The following is an 11,227-nucleotide window of genomic DNA, read 5'->3' as shown; positions in this document are numbered from 1 at the left end:
CGCTGAGCTTGTGCGTCCGGAGCCTGTGCTCCGCAACGGGAGAGGCCACAACAGTGAGAGGCCCACGTACCGAAAAAAAAAAAAAAAAAGTTGAACATAGAATGACCATACATTCCAGAAATTCCATGCCTAGGTAGGTACCCAAAAGGATTGAAAACAGATACTCAAACGAATCTTTGTATACAAATGTTCATGGCAATACTATTCACAATTGCCAAAGGTGGAAACAAGCCAAATGTCTATCAGCCAGCAAATGGATAAACAAAATGTGGGAATATGTACAATGGACTATTATTCAGCCACAGCAAGGAATGAAGTACTGACACATACTACAACATGCATGAATCTTGTAAACAGTAGGCCAAGTGAAAGACAGACTCTAAAGGCCACATATTGTATGATTCCATTTACGTAAAATAATCCAGACTAAGTAAATCCCTAGAGACAGAAAACAGATTGGTGGTTGAGGGAATAAGGAATGACTGTTTAATGGGTATGGGGCTTTCTTTTGGGGTAATAAGAAGTTCTTGAACTAGACAGAGATGGTAGTTGTACAACAGTGCAATTATACTGTCACTGAATTGTGCATTTTAAAATGGTTAGTTTTATGTTATGTGGATTTCACTTCAATAAAAACTGCAAATCACAGGGGAATTTTATGAGGAGATGGTAGTGTATAAGGAGGAGATGTATAGATATCAAATACTTCCAAGGATTTTTTTTTTCTTTCTCATATACCATTTCTGATTTCAGTGATAATCACTCTTGGAATATGATCTTTTGAAAATTCAGTGATGGTAGAGAATTCTAGAAAGGTCTAGCATCTTTTTCTTCAGGGAGAAAATAAAAGGGGGCTCCCTCATTCTCTCTCAGCAGAGATGGCACTCAATACTCTGCTTTCCAGGAGACTGGTGACTTCTTCTAAGCCTTCCTTACTTCCCCATGGGGCACTGTACATCCCACAAGTATGTATATCCCAAGGTCCTCAGGACGCAAGGCAGCTGGCATTCCTAATCAACCCCTGTAGAGAGCCAGTGCCCTAAATCCTGACTGCCTGACACCAAGCAATCTGTTTATTCCCTTACAGATAATAAAGGCCGCTTTCTCACACTTGCCCCACTGGAAGGGAGATCCATTGTGGAGGGTGAGGGGGATTTAGGGGAAGGTGGTGTGGAGAAGCTGTCCAACAGCCTTCACCCTGGTGTTGTGAGTTTTCCTTTTCACCAATAAAGCCTATTCCTTAACCTATGCTGGGTGATATTGTGCAATTAGTTCCAAACTCTTTAATAATATGTGACAACCTGAAGGGATCTATCTGGCATGCTAATATCTATGTGTGAAACAGTAAAAAAAAAAACTGCACATTTGACAATGAGGGTCCTCAGGAATTCCCTGGTGGTCCAGTGGTTAGGATTCCATGCTTTCACTGCCAGGGCCTGGGTTCAATCCCTGGTCAGGGAACTAAGATCCCAAAAGTCAAGTGGCGTGGCCAAAAAACAAAACAAAACAAAACAATGAGGCCTCAAGACAAGGATGCCCACTGTCACCACTTCTATTCAACACAGTATTGGAAGTTGTAGGCACAGCGATCAGACAAGAAGAAGAAATAAAAGTATCCAAATTGTACCATATATAGAAAACCCTAAAGACTCCACACAAAATCTATTCGAACTGATAAACTAATTCAGCAAGGTAGCAGGGCACAGATTAACATACAGTAATCGGTTGCATTTCTTTACACTAACAATGAAATATCAGAAAGGGAGTGTAAAAAACAATAGCTTTTAAAATTCCATTAAAAAATACTTAGGAATAAACCTGACCAAGGAGGTGAAAGACTTACATGCTGAGAAACATTAATAAAGGAAATTGAAGATAATTCAAAGAAATGGAAAAATATCCCATGCTCTTGGATTGGGAGAATTAACATTGTTAAAATGGCCATATTACCCAAAACAATCTACAGATTTAGTACGTATGATCCCTATCAAACTACCCATGACATTTTTCACAGAACTAGAACAAATAATCCTCAAATTTATATGAAACCATAAAAGACCCAGAATTGCCAAAGCAGTCCTGAGGAAAAAAGAACAAAGCAGGAAGCATAACTCTCCCAGACTTCAGACAATACTACAAAGGTACAGTAATCAAAACAGCGTGGTATTGGCCCCAAAACAGACATGTGGATCAATGGAACAGAATAGAGAGCCCAGAAATAAACCCACACACTTATGGTCAATTAATCTTTGACAAAGAAGGCAAAAATATACAATGGGGAAGAAAACAGTCTTTTTAGCAAATCGTGTTGGGCAAGTTGTACAGCTGAATGTAAATCAATGAAGTTAGAACACATCCTCACACCATACACAAAAATAAACTCAAAATGGCTTAAAGACATAAGACATAATACCATAAAACTCCTAGAAGAGAACATTCTCTGACATAAATCTTACTAATGTTTTCTTAGGTCAGTCTCCCAAGGCAAAAGAAATAAAAGCAAAAATAAACAAATGGGACCAAATCAAACTTATAAACTTTTGCACAGCAAAGGAAACCATAAACAAAATGAAAAGACAGCCCACAGAATGGGAGAAAATATTTGCAAATGATGTGACCGACAAGGACTTAATTTCCAAAATATACAAACAGCTCATACAACTCAATGTCAAAAAAAAAAACAGTGACTACCCTGGCAGTCCAATGGTTAAGACTCTGCACTCCCACTGCAGGGGGCACCAGTTCAATCCCTGGTCAGGGAACTAAGATCCCGTATGCCACACAGCATGGCCAAATATTAAAAAAAAAGAAATTGTTCGAAAAAACAAACAACCTGGGCTTCCCTGCTGGCACAGTGGTTAACAATCTGCCTGCCAATGCAGGGGACATGGGTTCGAGCCCTGGTCCTGGAAGATCCCACATGCTGTGGAGCAACTAAGCCTGTGTGCCACAACTACTGAGCCTGCGAGCCACAACTACTGAGCCCAAGCACCCAGACCCTGTGCTCTGCAACAAGAGAAGCCACCACAATGAGAAGTCTGCACACCACAACGAAGAGTAGCCCCCGCTCACCACAATTAGAGAAAGCCTGCACGAAGCAACAAAGACCCAACGCAGTCAAAATAAAAATAAAAATACAAAAAACAAAAAACCCAATCCAAAAATGGGCAGAAGACATAAATAGACATTTATCCAAAGAAGACATACAGATGGCCAAGAGGCACATGAAAAGATGCTCATCATCGCTAATTATTAGAGAAATGCAAATCAAAACTACAATGAGGTATGACCTCACACCAGTCAGAACAGCCATCATCAAAAAGCCTACAAATAATAAATGGTGGAGAGGGTGTGGAGAAAAGGGAACCCTCCTACACTGTTGGTGGGAACGTAAATTGGTGCAGCCACTATGGAAAACAGTATGGAGATTCCTCAAAAAACTAAAAATAGAGTTACCATAGGATCCAGCAATCCCACTCCCGGGCATATATCAAGAAAAGATGAACTCTAATTTGAAAAGATACATGCACCCCAATGTTCACAGCAGCATTATTTACAATAGTCAAGACATGGAAGCAACCTAAGTGTCCATCAACAGATAAATGAGTAAAGAAGATGTGGTATATATATACAATGAGATATTACTCAGCCATAAAAAAGAATAAAATTTTGCCATTCTCAGCAACATGGATGGACCTAGAGAATCTCATACTGAGTGAAGTCAGAGAAAGACAAATATCATATGATATCACTAATTTGTGAAATCTAAAAAATAATACAAATGAATTTACTGGGTTTCCCTGGTGGCGCAGTGGTTGAGAATCCGCCTGCCGATGCAGGGGACACGGTTTCGTGCCCCGGTCCAGGAAGATCCCACGTGCCGCGGAGCGGCTGGGCTCGTGAGCCATGGCCGCTGAGCCTGCACGTCTGGAGCCTGTGCTCCGCAACGGGAGAGGCCACAACAGTGAGAGGCCCGCGTACCGCAAAACAAAAACAAAAACAAATGAATTTACTTACAAAACATAAACAAACTCACAGACATAGAAAAAAAACTATGGTTACCAAAGGGGAAAGGGGGGTAGGGATAAATTAGGAGTATGGGACTACAGATACATGCTACTATATACAAAATAGATAAACAACAAGGATTTTCTGTATAGCACAGGGAACTATATTCATTATCTTGTAAGAACTTATTTTGAAAACAGAATATATATAACTGAATCACTTTGCTGTACACCTGAAACTAACACAATATTGTAAATCAACTACACTTTAATTTAAAAAAAGAATGAGGGCCCTTGACCATTATCAAAAAAACAAAAATAACAAGTGTTGGTGAGGGAACCCTTGTGCACTGTTGGTGGGAATGTAAATTGGTGCAGCCACTATGGAAAACAGTACGGATGTTACTCAAAATATTAAAAATAGAACTACCATATGATCCAAGATTCACACTTCTGGGTTATATATCAAAGAATTGAAATCAGGGTCTCAAGGAGGTATCTGCACTTCCATGTTCACTGCAGCATTATTTACAATAGCCAAGACATGGAAACAACCTAAGTGTCCATTAATCACTGAATGCATAAAGAAAATGTGGTATGCACATACAATGGATATATTATTATTCAGCCTTAAGAAAAAGAAGGAAATCCTGACATTTGAGACAACATGGATGAACCCGGAGGGCATTGTGCTAAGTGAACTATGCCAGTCACAAAAGGAATGATACTACTTATATGAAGAATCTAAAATCGTCAGACTTAGAGAAGCAGAAAGTAGAACAGTGGTCATTAGGAGCTGTGGGATGGGGAAACAGGGAGATATTAATCCAAGGGTACAAAGTTTCAGTTAAGATGAATAAACACTAGAGATTTACTGAACAGCATGGAGCCTAGAGTTAACAATACTTGGATTGTTACTTAAACAATCCAATTGGTTACTTAAAAATTTGTTAAAAGGGCAGATCTTATGTTAAGTGTTCCTATCATATACAGAAAAAAAATAATAAAAAGGGAGGAAGGAAACTTTTGGAGAAGACGGATATGTTTACGGCACAGATCATGGTAATTGTGGGTGTATACTTATCTCCAAGCTCATCAAGTTGTGTATATTAAATATATACAGCTTTTTGTATGTCGATCATACCTCAATAAAGTGGTTTTAAAAAAAGGAATGAGGGTCCTAGCCAAATATAATGCCAGAGTTTTAAATAGGACTTCAGGAGGCTGAGCAGGCCCAATCCTTTACCTGAAATAAAATCTTAAAATTAGATGGTGCAAAATGTTACTTTTTTTTTTTTTTTGCGGTACGCGGGCCTCTCACTGTTGTGGCCTCTCCCGTTGCGGAGCACAGGCTCCAGACGTGCAGGCTCAGCGGCCATGGCTCACGGGCCCAGCTGCTCCATGGCATGTGGGATCTTCCCAGACCGGGGCACGAACTCGTGTCCCCTGCATCGGCAGGCAGACTCTCAACCACTGCGCCACCAGGGGAGCCCCAAAATATTACTTTTTAAATTGAGTCTCTAGTCCTTCCAAACAGCATCCAGTTCGTTGACCTCTGGGGATCTCTCTCTGATCATCTCTGTAGCTTTTCCCTTCCCCCCTGCCCTGCAACCCAGCTTAGTCCTGGACGGGCCTCTCAGGTCCTGTGTAATCACCAGATTCTCTAGGAGGTCAAGAGCATAAACCCACCCTTTTCTTGCTAATGTTGAAAGCCTCTCAAATTCTCTATTTACTCTGTCTCATCAAAAGTTAAATATTACCTGCTATTACAACCATAAAAATGCTGAGTATAGCTACAGCCCTTGCTAAGAAATGACATGTCCTGTAAATGGGCCATAATTTCTATAATAAAGGAGAGACAACGATGACAGAAACCTAGTTAATTATTGTCGATGACATAGCTAATCTGATTAATGACCTTACAAATATTTGTTCCCTTCTTCTAGACACTTCCCAAATTTATTTTAACTGAGAGCTTTATTAAGATTGTCCCAAAGAACATTGTAAAAATAATTTGTTTTGTTTACCATCTATGGTACTATTAGAAGAAAAAGGAAAGTTTTTCTCTGCATCTTGAGAAAAAAAAGTAAAATCTTGGACACTAACAGTACCAGATAGGGTAGACTTCTGAGAATGAGATAGAGATCTTTGCTGTATGTCCTAAAGTTTTCCCTCCTGGAAATTGAGAGCAAGTGTCATGTGGAAAAGGAGATAGAACACTTCATTGTGTTATATGTGTGCCTTACTCTTGACATGGAATAAAATTGGAGAAACTGAGGCACAGAAAGATTCAACCATGTGATTATTTCTGCAGGGCCTGGAAGAGTTCCTGGAATATAGTAGGTTCTTAGTATCTGTTGAAAGTTGAATGTCTAAACTTTGACTAAGGTGGGAGTAATTTCAGGGTTCTAGTTAAGAGAAAATGAAACTTTTTTGTCATGGTCATCTCTGCACTTGGTATTATTCATTGTTCTAGAGCACTCCCTGTTTAGCTGTCTTCATCCAATGTGCTTTCAATCAGCAATCCTACATAGAGAGCTTTAGGGTAGAATACACCTAGATTTGTACTCCATTTCTGTGTGAACTTCATGAGAGCAAGATGTTGACTGTACTTATTTCTGTACCCTAGAAAGGGGTACAGTGGTTCATAACGGATGCTCATAAATGCTGACTGAGAATTTTACTCAAGCGTTCTATTGAGAACCTTCGCATCTGGGCAAAATTTTGGAAGAGAGGAAAGGGGGAAGAGAGAGAGATTGATTTGGGGAAAGGAGTTCTGATTTCAAACCCTCAAATCTGTTTACACTCTCTTTTAGCAACAGCTGGCAGCTTTCGCAGTCTTTGTTTTCTATAAAGTAACCTTACCTCACATCTTCCCAGGGATCTGCCTTCTCTCCCGGTTGGTAAAAATTTCTGAATTGATTATGAGAGGCTGGGTGAAATGTGTGTAGGCCACTCTACCAGAAAAGGCATTATGTACCTGACAACAGTTTAGAACTCTCCGAATTGGATTTTATTTTCTCAGGTATTGGGGAACTTGTCCTGAGTGGGTAAGTTTTTGGTGTGAAGACAAAACACACCGGAAAATTAAAGAGATCATCTTATTCAGGCTATTGCAATGGGGAAAGTGCTCAATAAGGAGGAATGAACGTCTCAAAGAAAGAAAGAATGTCGGGAGTTTTTTCGAGGCAGGTAAACAAGAGAGTCCTGAGGAAGGGTGATGACAGGTCTTGTCACCCATAGGCAGGGTGGTCCTTTGAGGTTAGCTGGAATGCAAAAAGGCCGGGAGATATCTCAATTGCTTTTTAGGAGCACAGGCTCAGACAAAGTTCAACGTTGTCAGTGGACACTAAAGCCCGTTTGTGTTTGAATCCTACTTCCATCATTTAGAAGCTATGTGACCTTAGGCAAATTACTTAAACTCTCTGTGTGTCAGTTTTTTCATCTATAAAATGGGAATAATATATAGTACTTACTTGATGGAGATGTTTTAAGGACTAAGTGAGATGAAGCATATAAAGTGCCTGGCACTATATAAGTGTTCAATATATATTATTACCATTCTTAAGTATTCTATATAGGACAGAAATTAGGTTTACAAGGAGGGACAAAACTTGCTGGTGCTCTCATTTGAAACTTTATAAAAGGCAAGAAGCTTCACTTAGATAAGACAAATTGTTTTTATGCCTTCCTAAAAAGTTGACACATAGAAATGCTGAATAGGTACGAAATGAAGTAACTTAGAAACGTTCTTTTAAAATGCTGAATTGGGACTTTCCTGGTGGTGCAGTGGTTGAGAAACTGCCTGCTAATGCAGGGGACACGGGTTCGATCCCTGGTCCGGGAAGATCCCACATGCCGTGGAGCAGATAAGCCCGCGTGCCACAACTACTGAAGCCCGCACGCCTAGAGCCCATGCTCCGCAACAAGAGAAGCCACTGCAATGAGAAACCCACGCACCACAACGAAGAGTAGCCCCCGCTCGCCGCAACTAGAGAAAGCCCACACGCAGCAACGAAGACCCAATGCAGCCAAAAATAAAAAATAAATGAATAAGTAAATAAAATTTTTAAAAAGGGAAAAAAATGCTGAATTATAAAGTCAATTAAACAATAGTTACAATCTTTGTGTGTGTGTATGTGTAAATAGTTTTCGTTCATATACGATGGACCACTGGGATTTGTTTAAGTGAATAATTTTCAATGATGCCCCAACATTATTTCATTTTGGGGAATGTTAGTCTCTCTTTAAAACTGTCTTGTGGCTGATTCAAATAGTAAAATTAAATTAAGATCAATTTCATTTTAGGGAAATAGTTTTAAATCTATAATTTCAAGCTATCTCTCCTTGATAAATTTAAGGTGGGCATTAGGAGGAGAGAAGCCTCTATTGTGTGCCAGGGACAGTGGTTGGCACCCCCCATATTTTCCTTCCTTTACAGGAATCCTGTGAGGTAGGGATTATATCCCCACTTTACATTTGAAAAAGACAGGGGTAATCTCAGAGAGATTAAATAACTTGCCTGAGATCATGAAGCTAGTAACTTGGCACAGATATGGATTCCCAGTTAAGGGCTCAAGAGAGACTGTCAACCTGTTGAGGGAAAAGAAAGTGGTTTTTGTTTTCATATTACTCCCTGTTACCACGTCCTGCTGTTTAACAAAACTGGCCTGGGAATCTCCAGATGCACAGATCACTGCAATTCACTGATTAGTTCTATTTACAGTCCCCATTTCAGAAATCCTCTGAATTATAGTCCTAGTATTTACTGGGAGCTTAAACACATGCTAGGCACTGTTCCAGGCACTTTATATGTGACAACTCATTTAATCCTCACAGTGCTAGTACTCTTCTCATTTTTCCAGATGAGGACACCAAGATATAGAGAGTTAGCTTATTTATTTTCCAGTTCTTTTTCTTTTTCCAGTCCTTACATCTTTATTTATTTTATTTTTTTAACATCTTTATTGGAGTATAATTGCTTTACAATTGTGTGTTAGTTTCTGCTTTATAACAAAGTGAATCAGTTATACATATACATATGTTCCCATATCTCTTCCCTCTTGCGTCTCCCTCCCATCCTCCCTATCCCGCCCCTCTAGGTGGTCACAAACCACCTAGCTGACCTCCCTGTGCTATGCGGCTGCTTCCCACTAGCTATCTACTTTACATTTGGTAGTGTATATATGTCCATGCCACTCCAGTTCTATTAGTTCTTTACTTATTTTATTTTTTATACATATATCCACTCTTTTTAAGATTCTTTTCCCATACAGGCCATTACAAAGTATTGAATAGAGTTCCCTGTGCTATACATTAGGTCCTTATTAGTTATCTATTTTATAAGGTATAGAGAGTTTAGATAACTTTCCTGAGATTGTACAGTTAGTAAACAGTAGAGACAAGATTCAAATCTAGGCAGTCTGGAACCACCGTTCATGCTCTCAGCACTCTTCTTTATAAGCTCTGACACCAAAACAAAGTGGAATAATCAGTTTGAACTTTGTACATATATGGAGTGGTTTGGAGAGATTAAGGAACATTATTGTCCCAAACCGACAGAAACCTGTCAGGCTGGCTATTCAAGTGAAGTTACTTTCTAGCTATCACAAGAATTTTAAAGGAAAATAATGAAAACAAACAGGCATTAGATGATTCACCCCAGTATAAGCACAATTATCTACATTCCTTTGTTTCTGTAGTAATCTAGATGTCTTGTGACCTTGACCAAGTCTGGAGTTTTCCACATTATCTTTATTTCACGTAATGAGATCATCAAAGGTGACATGTAATAACACAGGTTAGAAACTGCTACAGCTTGGTAGGGTCCACATTTAGGTCAAAATTGGCTTGACTTGGTAGGAAAAAGAGCAAAGGTATGTATGACTCAGGGTTAATTTTAGTCCTTTAGATGCCTGTCTGTCACAATCCTGTTCCAGGCATTGCCAGTATCACAGAAAGTAAAGTCCAGCCATTCTAAGGACAGACCCAGGAGTTTGGGTCCACAGATGAGTTTGGCAATGTGTCCTCCAAGTCCACAGAGACTGCACATAAATTCAACCAACATTTGTAGAGCTCCTTGTAAGCTACTCTGCTAGGAGCTAGGAAGGATGGTAAATGCTTTATGGCCTCTGATGGCTCAAATTCAATGGTAAAGTCAACCATCCCAAATACTTTTGGTGAATAAAAAAATTAATTATAAACTATAATGAGATAAGCAACAAGGATTTACTATATATAACACAGCGAATAATATTCAATATCTTATAATAACCTATAATGGAAAATAATCTGAAAAAATATATGTAACTGGATTCACTTTGATGTACACCTGACACTAACACAATATTGTAAGTCAACTATGCTTCCGTAAAAAAATTATAATGATATTATAATGACCACTGGGAGCATGAGAAAGGTCTTCCCTTCCCCCAGCCATTGAACTTACATCAAACACTGCATCAATCTGAACCAGACCCCTAGGGAATGCCATGCACTGATTGACTCGGACTGGGTTACTGTCCATACCTGAACAAGTCATAGGTAGAATTCAATTATAGTGGTTTCTATCAATCGGAGTCAATCATTAGAGCTGGTGCAGTCATTCTCTGCAAATGAGTGACTGCTACATAATGGGGAAGGGGTAGGATAATTACTGAAGAAACATCTATAATGTCCAATAAAAACGCTAAATGCTTGATACTTAATAGAAGGGAGCTCTGTTGGAGGTCAAAGGGGGAAGGAAGGATTCCACCTCTGGAAAGATGTGTGGTTAGAGTGGGAATTCAAAGGTAATGGTGGAGAGCAACTACTAAGGGATTTTTAGGTAAAGGGTACAACATGAACAACATTAAGAAAGAAAGAATATGGAAGGGAAAAACAGAAAGTAGAATAATATGGTTGGAGAGAAGAGAACTATGTGAGCAGGCCAGATTTGGAAGGTTTTGAATGTCAGCCTGAATGTATTCTGTATCTAATGGGTAGCTGTGCAAGGTTTATGGCATTATTAGTCTGTGCTTGCCAAGACTCTAAAGATTTTTCTGCATCAGCTGTTGATCCGGGTCAGGCTGAATGTCTCCAGGTCACCCTGGGTTAGGATGATGTTTCCAAGCCTGGCTCAGCCTTCAGGGACTAGGGACAGGGTTTCCTTTGCCTGCATGCTTTGATCTTGCTTGGGGAAGCTGTTTCTACCATGCTACAAATATAAGTGCTATTTTTTC

This window comes from Grampus griseus, assembly GCF_964374135.1.
Source record: "Grampus griseus genome assembly, chromosome: 4".
Lineage (NCBI taxonomy): Eukaryota > Metazoa > Chordata > Mammalia > Artiodactyla > Delphinidae > Grampus > Grampus griseus.
Note: the sequence above shows the minus strand (reverse complement) of the source record.